Genomic DNA, 11,422 nt, shown 5'->3' on the forward strand with positions numbered 1-11,422 from the left:
ATTGGTTTCACTGGTAAAAATAAATAATTGAAATGGGTATATATTTGTTTTTTGTTAAGTTGCCTAATAATTATGCACAGTAATAGTCACCTGCACACACAGATATCCCCCTAAAATAGCTAAAACTAAAAACAAACTAAAAACTACTTCCAAAAACATTCAGCTTTGATATTAATGTGTTTTTTGGGTTCATTGAGAACATGGTTGTTGTATTTTTGAGGAATAATTTTATTATTGAACAACTTGCCTAATAATTCTGCACTCCCTGTACAGGGGTGTGTGAACACAATGACAAAGTGTTACCAGGGGGGACATCCCAACCAAATTCCCAATTCTCCCCAAGATCAGAGCAGGCTAAGCTCAGATAAATTTTGAAAAATTCCAAGACCATCTCAGACTCTGGCCTCAACATGTTAAACGTAAAATTTCCTGACAGAACAGAAAAAGACCAGCCTTACCAACTGTTAAGTGTAGTGGAGAAGCGCTGATGATTTGAGCTTGTTTCGTAGCCACGTAGCCTCCTCTCTATACCAAAGTATTCTCGAGTCAAATGTGAAGCCATCTGTCTGAGAGTTGAAAAATGACAGAATGAAGGTATTGCAATGCATTCTGTTGCATAACCCTGCAAACCTCAATGAACTGAAGCAATGTTGTAAAGAAGAGTGAGCCAAAATTCCTCCACAATATAAGAAAATAGTGTAGATTTTTATATGATACAATAAGGGGGTAAAGATATTGTGTATGTGTCCACAGAAAAAAGAAAATCAATTGCATGTTCACTAAGTGTCACACAAAGTTGTCAGGATCCATGAATTATCTATAGACATTCACCACGGTGACGATCATTTGAATGACCTTTGCATTAGCTGCTTCAGAGTAATCTAAGCAGTGTGTTGATTCAAAGGGGATTCAGACAGCAATGATGATTTCCCTCTGCAAGTAATACGGGTACATTCCAACAGCCAACACCTTTAATATTCAGAAACATGCAAAAAAAAAAAAAAAAAACAGTTAAATTGCAGTAATGTGACCAGGATTACACAACTTTTCAATCACAACTAGTGCAATCCGTCCACCTTTCGTCTCAAATTAAAGTCACTGTCTACCTGAAAAGTCCTCAAGCCAGGTACGGTCAGAATCATCCAGGAAGTGTGCGTGTGTGTCAACATGTCACTCTAACGCTCCTCAAAGCACATCAAACTCAGCTCATGATGCTCCCTCTGAGTCTTAATCAACTCACCAAGCTCCTCTATATTATTGTCCAAACACCTCTCGTTCTCTATGATAATCACTGGAAGAGCACCGGCACTGCAGCCCCTCCAGGATCACAGGCCTCACTCTCAATAATCAGAACAATCACCTGGCAAAGATTCTCCACTGCTAAGCGTGTAATGTGAAGAAAAAAACTGGCCTCTCAAAATTGTTTCTACAAGACTCACAAAACAAAAACACATCAATTTCACCATCAGAGAAATCACAATGAGAAAGAAAAATCTGCTTTATATGAACATAATAAAAAAAGGATGGAAAACAAGAAGCACTCTCAGTGCATAAAAATGTCCGCCAAGGCTGCTCACTCTCTGAGCAGTATGTATGTACTCTTAAGGGAACAGTATTCTATAGTTTTCTTTAACTTTTTTTTAACCTAATGTTTGTAGTGCAGAAGAAATAAGTGGAGAGTGCAGGTTTTTGTTACTTGCCTGTAACCCATTTTAACATGCTTGACATAATTTTTAGTGTAATTATTCTTGTATTTTTTAATTTATGAAGATTTTGTTTATTTGTATTAAATATCCAGTGAAAAAGTTTTCGATCACAATCTCATTTTGGTTAAACAATAATATTAATTCAGGAACATTGTACATGTATTCAAGTTATTGTGCATTTAAACAGTATTCATTCAAATCATTTCAGTCTATAGTGTTTAGATACAGAATGGCAAATAGACGAACGTTAACAAAAATATAACCTTCTTGTTACAGGTAATAATAGACAACAGAACTGCAATATCTATAAAAATGTGTTTTCATGTGTTATTTTATGTTTTCATTTTTTTGGCAAAATCACGTGTGCTTAAAAATTGTATTGTAAAAATGTATAAAGAGCCTGTAACCATACGTGAAGTAACATTTGTGTTATGTGTCAAATTAACATATTAGTACTATTTAATCCTTTTTCGAGGTGTTCATTTGGTTCATTCGTCAGAATGTCCTTTCCTTGGAACTTAAATGCTATTGGAAGAAAAGCAGGTAGATGTTGCATGGCTTGCCAAGAGAGACTGCGTGACTCTTTAGTGTGCACAGCTGCACGCTGTGTGACCCTCCCTCCCACAAGTCTATGACAAAAGCAAGAAAGTCCGTCTTGTGGCACGGATTCTCAGAGGTCTGTCGGTTCATTCAGTGCTTGTTATTGTATTACCGCTGTTTAAGTTGACTGTTCATGACAGGCCAAAATGACCCTCGGGCCACCAGGGAACATCCCCATCAGTGTTTCACAATAAAATGGTATCCATTGATTTGGCAGCCTACCTGAATCCCACGCTAATGTGGCTTTGGTCGAGTTATATATAGAGTATCTGTCTCCTCACTGCTGTGGGCTTAAAACCTCTGTGTTCTAAGAGCGGTCCCATTTCTTTGATTGAATCCCCCTCATTACCTTGGCTTCCCTTTGATTCTGATGAGGCTCAATAACCCTTCTCACATTTTCTCACCTTGCTAATCCTGTGCCAGGTTTGCAATTGATGGCACTTGCTCAATCTTTACACCCTTGTTTGATGCCAGCGGGGAGGACTCAGCAATAAGGCCCTACCGACTTAAAAGAAAAGCCAGCAGAGACAGAAATAGTTGTTTCTTAGAATCGAGATCCAGAAAAAAAGGCCTTTCCCACTAATGGCTTGCTGGACGAAGAGAGAGAGAAGCCAGGCCCTTGTTATCACCCTTGTTCTTTTGGATGCACTTCAGAGGACCGAGGAAAGCTTTCTCTTTTGACAGAACTGACACAGAGTTTACAAATGGCAGAAATCTCTACAGCTCGTCGCACAGAGAGCACATAAATAAAGGGCTTTTAGTCACGTTCATTCATTTTTTAGAGCTTTTCTTGACACATTTTTTTTTCTTTAGCGATGGCAAAAAATTCAGCAGCGAGCCCCCTCGCCAAACTATGCAAGTGCTCTTCATTCCCTAGTGAGAGGCAAATGTTTTAACATGCCCTCCAGAGAGAACAATTTGTTATTGGGACAATAATAAATGTGATGGTTTTCCACAGTCTGCTGCTAATTCCGCCATTAACATAATGCAATTTAATAGGTCACTCGGTTTCTTTTATTTCATAGATGAACAGCTTTCAGTCAGTAGAGACATCATTCGGGTTGCGTACATTATGGAGGAGAGCAGATTGCCAGACTGTTAACTACCTCCGTTCCCTTCATTTCAATTGCAAATAATCTGGACGGGAAATTTATGTGCAACACAATTATCATCAATATGAAACGGTCACTCGGTTTTGCCATGACACAGTCTAAAGTAGTGGATTTGTCTTATCTGTAGATGAGGGGGAACACATTGGAGAGAAGAGAACAGTATAAATATCAACAACAAGCAAGGACAGAGCGAGTAAAGGAGAATTTATCAAAAAGATAATGAAGATCAAAGACACGGCCTTGGTTATTGTTGTTCTAGTTTCCAGGGAAGCGTGTAATGAACTGAAGGAATATGGTTATTTTGTATAACCTTACTGCGAGCCACATGCAGCCGCACAGTGTACGGAATCACACTGAGCTGCCATCCACACACCCCGGTGGGCCGGGAGAGTGATTGATGGCGGACTGCAGCCACTTCTGTGTTCATTTTGGGAGTTAGTTTAAAAAAAAAAATGGTGTAAACACTCCTGACAGACAGCAGGGAGCAGGGATGCTTGATTAGTATTAAAACTCGAGCAAGGAACAAAACAGATGAGTATCTTGTGTAGAAATATGCTTGTTGTGCAGTCAGGTATAATTTGAGGCGCACGTGGTTGAGAAGCACCGCAGAGTGCTTCAGCTGCAGGTGTTCTTCGGCTCAATGGTTCTCATGAGCCTCGGCCCCCATCTAATAAAATCCACCCAACACTGCCGTCATTACATCAAAGAATAAGGCCACCAGTTATGATGGAAGACACACACACAAACAGAATCACTTTATTTAGGCCATAGGCCCAAACAACATAACATTTATTTGGAGCTTATCAAAGCCCTGTGGTGCAATAGTTTAATCAATTTTCGATTACAGACAGCAAGATTAAAGACATATAAGGGATATAAGTAATACTAGTATGATTACATGGTGAGAATAAGATGTTTCCCCCTTATGGGAGGTTTGTAATATAGTAATTAATCTAACTTTTTTTAAAACCCATTTGGGATATTTTATTTGCAGTTTTTGGAGATTAAGAAAATACACCCATTCTTACTAGCTCGATTAGATTACAACACCTGGTATGTTCACATTTATGATCAAGTTAGCTGGATCAGAAGCTCTACAACCACTTTCTGTATGAATTTGATAATATATGGGAAAGAGGCTGGAAGCTTAATGTTTTCTGTTTGTGGTCCACTTGTAGTCTGAGTGCTGTCGACCAATCAGGCAGGTGTTTCCATGCAGGTAAACTGTCTGTTTGGAAAGCAAAAAAGAGGTTTGGCATGTGCAGAAAAGCTGATAACCCTTGGCTATTGTCTGATAATGATTTTGTTTTTACTAGCTTCACCGAAATGTATTTGCACGTTTTACTGATCAGCAAATACAAATATGAATTTTTAGTTTTGCTTTTATTTAACTTTTATTTAACCCAAAAAATAAGACTCTTGAGATTAAAAATCTATTTTACAAGAGTGTTCTGGCCAAGAAAGACAGCAGTATAATCATGAGTTGCAATTAGTAGCTCATACACACACAGAGACACACACACACACACCAAAATCAATACACCAGTTAAGTACAGGCAATAATAATAAAATAAAACACAGAAACAACCACAATTTCTCAAGTTCCGTGTCAATAAAGAATGAATACCTCAAAAGGAGTAATTAATGGTAGAAATACAGGTGATAATATTGAAGAAAAACATCTGTAAATGCATCCAGGTCTTTTAAAACTGCCTTAAATTCATTACATGAAAGCAATTATTAGGTTTAAATTAATGGCCTTATTAGAATATAGCAGTGTTTTGGGTCTACGGCATGACAAAGCAGACCGCTCAATCCAAGCATACAATCTACAGTGCTTCATAATACACAAACTGTATGTCTGTGTTTTTGTTGTTTCTCCTCCTACACTATCAGGAGTTGAACAACCAACCTTGTCACAAGGGGACATCTTTTGCTCCTGAAGGTTCTTATCTATATCTGATGTTATGATGTCATCTTGATGCCTAGCAGCCACCAATTAATCTTTTTTGACTTCACAACAATAACATCTAATTTATACCCACAATACTTCAGTTTTGCATGACATATTAGGACACTATCAGGTTGCCTGGTAACCACCTAGCAACAGGCTAAAATTACCAGTTTTTTTGCCCTTGTGCACCTAACACACTTTATGCAGGGATCCTATCATTTTAATTTCACAAAATAGCATCTCCCATATGCACAAAATCTGATTTATACAAGATATATTATAACATCATCATGTTGCCTAGTTGCATGGAGGCATGTTGCCTAAGTCAACATGTCATCAAGCGTTGCATCATTTTAATTAGTCAGCCATCAGCAAAAAAACGTCTAATAATACTATCGCATGGGCATCTTCCAGTGACCAATTATCTACCTTAACTTCATTTCAAAATAAGAGCTGTTGTAGAACCCATGTAACATTAAACCTTGGGCTGTGCCAAGAAGAACTAAATTACATGTCTGAGTCATTACAGCCCAGCACAGTAGATTCTAAATGTTTTTTAATCTCAACTTGCTTCTTATTTTTGCAGTTGTTGCTGTCAGCCAGTGTTGACACTTCACACAAGTCAGCACAAGCACAACATCACAAAGCCAGCAATCTAAAAACAAAACTGTACTTTTATCCTGTTATTGTGTCTAAGCATCACCGATACTTGCTTCCCCAACCCCCGCCCCCCCTCCCCCCGTTAAGCATTTTGTCACTATTGTATTGCTTTCCCCAGCTTTTCAGTAGGTTTTATGGTGCTGTGGATCCAAGGAAATGATACTGTTTGCCATTAAAATGAATGTTTTCAATGTTTTGGGCCATTATCCTTACTGTATTCATGAAAGAAAGCGCACCACATGTATTGTAAGTCTATATGTTTTCATTTTAAGAAATAGTCTGATCTCCTCTTGACCTCCTTGGTCCTCCTATCTGACCTCTGACCACACTCACAATTCATAATAATGCATAAAAATAATGGTATTTACTGATGAGATGAGCAGGTTGGGTAGTCCAGTCCTTTTAATATTATAATAGTGCAGGATTCAAGGATTACTTCTTTCCTTCACATTCTTGTACAATATAATACAGTGGGCAACAAAATCTTTATTTCCCTTATTATACTATACATTCTATCTCCGTATAAACAGCTGAGGTTGTGTCGGTCCAGTCCAATTACACACCGCTTGTTAAGGGAAAAACCCTGCAGACACTGCCGAAAGGAGGTGTGAAACTTTATGATGCATTTAGCACTTATTACTCATTTTAACAGGCTGAATTGTGACAGGGTTTGGTTACTAGATGTGAGCGCAGCTGCTGCTGCTCCGCCTGGCCGTGATGGCTGAGGCTGTGGCTGAATATATGGTTATTGTTCCAAATTTGCACTTTGCGCTGCACTTCAATTTCTGCTGAGTCCTGTATATTTCTGTTTGAACCTGCACAGTCCTTCACTGGCAGACCTGTCGCCAGCAGACCACGGGAGCTCAGAAAAACACCAACGCTGACACAGAAAAGGATGCTTTATCCAAAGCACAGCTCTGACTTTATTCACAGAAAAATTGTTGTGTTTTTTAATTTATTTATTTTATTCTTATTATTATTTTAAAAAAATTAACTGATATATGACACACACAAAAGCTGAACCAATGAGATTTTATAACTCCCCATTATTTCCACCTCTTGGATGCTTCCCATGGTTAAGTGAAAAATGGTGACACTTATCCCACATGCTTTATCTGTTTCGTGGATGCATATTATCAGAGAGTGAACTGGTATTTATCCTGAAAAAATAAAAAAGCTTTTTGGGGTATTCATTATTATTAAGCCACAAAAGTAATAGAAATTGGTCTACTCAACCTCAACTGTAACCAGTCATTATCCAACTCGTCTTCAAACCTACCAGTGGGAAACAAAATCTGCAGCAGACCTGTCTGCAGATGGAAGCCTTACATTAATAGGCTTGCGGAACAAACATTTCTTTTTTACGAGGTCTTTAACTGTAGCTGGCTTTCCCACCATTTCACAACTTCACCCTGATGTTCAGTAATGATTAATGTGGTCTAACTGGAATATCGATGCGTCTGCAGCACTAATCTAATGGGAGCGGTGGTGCATCTGTGCCACGAGGCTGACCGTGCTTGTTTAAAACCAGAAGAAAAGTGCCCCTGCATCTCCTGACATGTTTGCTTGTTAGGTACTTTGGGCCTCCCATTTTTTTCCTTCCTCCCCTAATTTGCAATACATTATTAATGTGAGCAAATGCATGCGAGTAACTTATTAGCCCCTGTATCGATCTGACAGGCACAGGTTCTGTGTCCACGTCATGGAGGTGAACAGTGAGACAAAGAGAGGCAGTGATCAATCAGGAGCCCAGGAAACTAATCAACTGTTTGAAAATGGGTCATCCAATTAGTTAGAAAGCTCTCTGTGGAGTCGTGTCATTCCTACATTCAGCTCAGGCTGATTCTTAACAGTAGCCCCAGGAAGACTTATGGTTGTGTATTTATCAATATGACACTTCACTTATGTTAAGAAACCTCCAATTTGCATGGCCTTGTGAATTCTTTCCTGTGAGCCAGGAAACATCTAAAATTGAAGTACTTAATAATTACTGTGTTGTTGGGTCTGCGTTTCTTAGTATTCATGCAAGTGTAAATGTGTGCAAACAACCAGAGGATTAAAAAAAGCACAACATTTGTTCGGTGGGACACGCTGTGAGTGATGGACAGTTATGGAAACGTCGACAGGAAGAGGCCAGGCAGAGCCGAAATGCACTCACACAAATAGCTTTTGACTGCTCACCCGTCGACGAGTCGTACCAAATCTGCTTTGACACTGTGCATCTACTCTTCAGGAAATATACAGCAGTGCATGATCAGAAGGACGATGCATTGGACAAATCTAGGCTCACTGAAGATACACATGTAAAACCCATCAAAAAGCCTGTGAAGAGTTAAACAATTCACGCTGCTTAAAAGAAAATAATAATAATAATTTAAAAAATCCATTAACAAAGACCTCCCTCCGCTCATGATATAGAAGCACTTTACCTGCCTCCAAAGGCAAATCCCTTTTTATTCAGACTTACAAGCAATCAGTGCGTTGTTATTGCAGTCCATAGGTCATCTGGTTGTTTCTCCAATGGCTGCCTATAAAGGCCTCTTAAAAGCAAGCAGTGGCATTAAATATAGTGTTAGCAGCAGGATTGTAAATGCATGTTGACATTTCACTTTTCATTGGAACGTGGTTGCCCGTAGCTACACTGACTGACCTATGTGGAAGTTTGTAACTTTAATAAGCTGATAATTCAAACGTATAAAAATGCCTGTAGCGCTGTGAACATTGTTTGCTTTCTGCAGCCTTTTGCTGTGTTATAGTTTTTTCTTTAATTTTATCTCGGACAGCGAGGGAATTCAATATTTAATTGTAGCTTTCAGTATAGAAAAAAAGCATTTATTCAGGCTGTTGTATGGATAAAACTGTTATGAATACAACCTATTTGGAGAATTATGGACTAAAAAGTGTTTAAATAGCACCTTCCTACATTCTCATTTTGGTGATGCTTCTATACGTACACTGTTGTAGTAGTAAGTGAGGATCAACAGACTAACACTATAAAATGTAATCTGATAACATATAAGGAAAATTACCTTCTAGCCACTGACTTAAAAGTAGAATAAATAAATACACTATTGAACTTGTACCTCCCATTGGTGGTTTGCTGCATCAAATCTCAGACAGGCTGACAATGATCCTTACAAAATTAAAATGAATATGTAACCAGTAGGAACACCCATCCATAAGCCTTCACAGAGAATGCTTTAATATCTGCCATGATGCAGATGGCTTTCTTTGAATAGAACAAGGTGGGTTTTAATATTTGAAATATTTGAAGATTCAGCGAGAAACATAATTTTTTCGTCCTCACTGCGGATTAAATGGTGACAGCTCACTAGTTCTTTTCATGTGGGATTTAAGTTAAAGCCACAGTTTTTTTTCTAATATGGCTTCCTTTGAATGTACAAATTCATACAAAAGGAAAGAGGAAGGGGGGGGGAAGCTATCTCCCAAACTGTCAGCGGCTAGCGGAGGGGGATAAAACAAAGAGATCGTGGAAATGCATGAAATTGGGAGCGACAGCAGGAGAGATGAGTTTCCTGGTTACATTCAGTGTATTCACTCAACTACAACATATGTAATCACATCAGAAGGTGTAAAAACTATAATGAAATATTTTTAAAGGCAATAAGGCTAATGTCTCTGGGCTACTTTAATCTCAAAGAACATGTTTGATCAGTGAACTCATTTAGTATTGCCTCTGACTGTCAGGACTGAACTGCAGCACTTCAGGTATGAGTGACTGGATGATTCAGAGCTTAACTGTTTGTGCCTATAAGTGTTTTTGTTTTCTTCTGGAGTCCCTCTGTGTCAGCGAGTGACCTTGAATTGCTTTTCTTTATCTATGTAAGAACATAAGCATGTGGCATTGAGCTCTGCCAAGCTTCATTTGTGCATCTGTGCTTGCAAAGAGGCAGGCCTAGTCTGACCTGAGCGATACCTGAGGAGCACGGCATGTCATATTTTAACTCCCTTTGTCTTTGACAGATGGCTCAGCTCTAAAAGCTTCTGTCCGTGGTGCTGAAGGCTGGCCTGATGTATGAGTGTTAGGCCCTGTTTGATAAATCCACCATGTCACTCTGCCTCTGACAGCCATTCATCATGCTTGGCTTTCTCATGTGAAATGTTCTATGTGCTGGATAATTCAGTAAGACAAATAAAATGTGAAGTTTCGACTCAGCTCCGTGCCACTCCACATGACTTTTTGGTATACTGTACTTTATCTCGGTGTCGTAGGGACGTTGTGTTCCCGTCTGAGCACGAGCAGCAGCAGCTGTAGCTGCAACACAGTGACTATATTCAGACCAGCTGAAGGACGAACATGTTCTTAATGAGGCGACTAATGAGTTCTGCTCTTTGTTGCTGTTTTTTTTCTTCTTCTTTTTCTTCCCAGGGTCAGGACGACCACTCAGCCATTCAGCTGAAGTCCCTTGACTCATCCCCTGTGGTCTGATTCAAAAGACTTTTTTTCTTCTGTACCATTTGCTCATTATCAATACTCTGTTTTACATTCTTGCAGTTGAAATGTCATATAAAAGTCAAGGCACATTTCACTGTACACCATTACAAGATGATGACATGAGTATATTTACTAAAGGGGATTTACTATGCTTTTTGTTATTGTTTGTCATCTTTCTACTGTTGTACAATCATGGGTGTGCCTTTTAAACAAGACCAAAGTTTAGAACAAAGAGGTTAATGTATGTCCAGGTAATTAGATCCCGATTTAGGAATTTTTAAAACTGATAGAGTAAAGATTCCGATATTCTGATGCATATAAACAAAGGCAAATTAACTAAGACTTAAAACAACAGTAAGGTTAAAAAGCAAAAATGTAAATGTGAGAATGTCATTATGCATGACAAATAACAATAAAATATAAGCAAAATGGCTTCCGATATCAATACTGATATTTGGGGGGAAATCTGATATATCAGCCAATATTTAGTATCTTTCAGACAAACATAAAAAGATTTCCCTAACATTTGTTATGTGTAGTTATGTGTGAGTCAGCACTAAGATATTATGATAATGAGTTTTAAATATAAACTTGTTTTATTGTCAAACATGTAGTAGATTAGTCCGACTCTGCTTGGATCAGCTGCTTGTTGAGTTTGTGGTGTTCAAAGCATATTCAAAAACAGTTGCCAAGGGTAAAGTTGTGGTGGACCACACTGTGCAACATCAATAGCTGTAACATGGTTGAAGGGTGTTTCTCCCAGACTTTATCTATTTCTGTTTAATGTTTGTTTATGGTCAAATTACAAATGTCGATACCAATAAATCGGAAATAGTTAATATGGGCCGATAACATCGTCCTGGCAATAAATCACAGCCAAAAGTTCAGCCATCAGACTGCTTTTATACTCGGACAATATTTTCTGCCTTTGCCT

The sequence above is a fragment of the Mchenga conophoros genome, linkage group LG17, assembly GCF_057382185.1.
Source record: "Mchenga conophoros isolate Kocher_MC1m ecotype Shallow Benthic linkage group LG17, M_conophoros_male_GT1.1, whole genome shotgun sequence".
NCBI classification, from domain to species: domain Eukaryota; kingdom Metazoa; phylum Chordata; class Actinopteri; order Cichliformes; family Cichlidae; genus Mchenga; species Mchenga conophoros.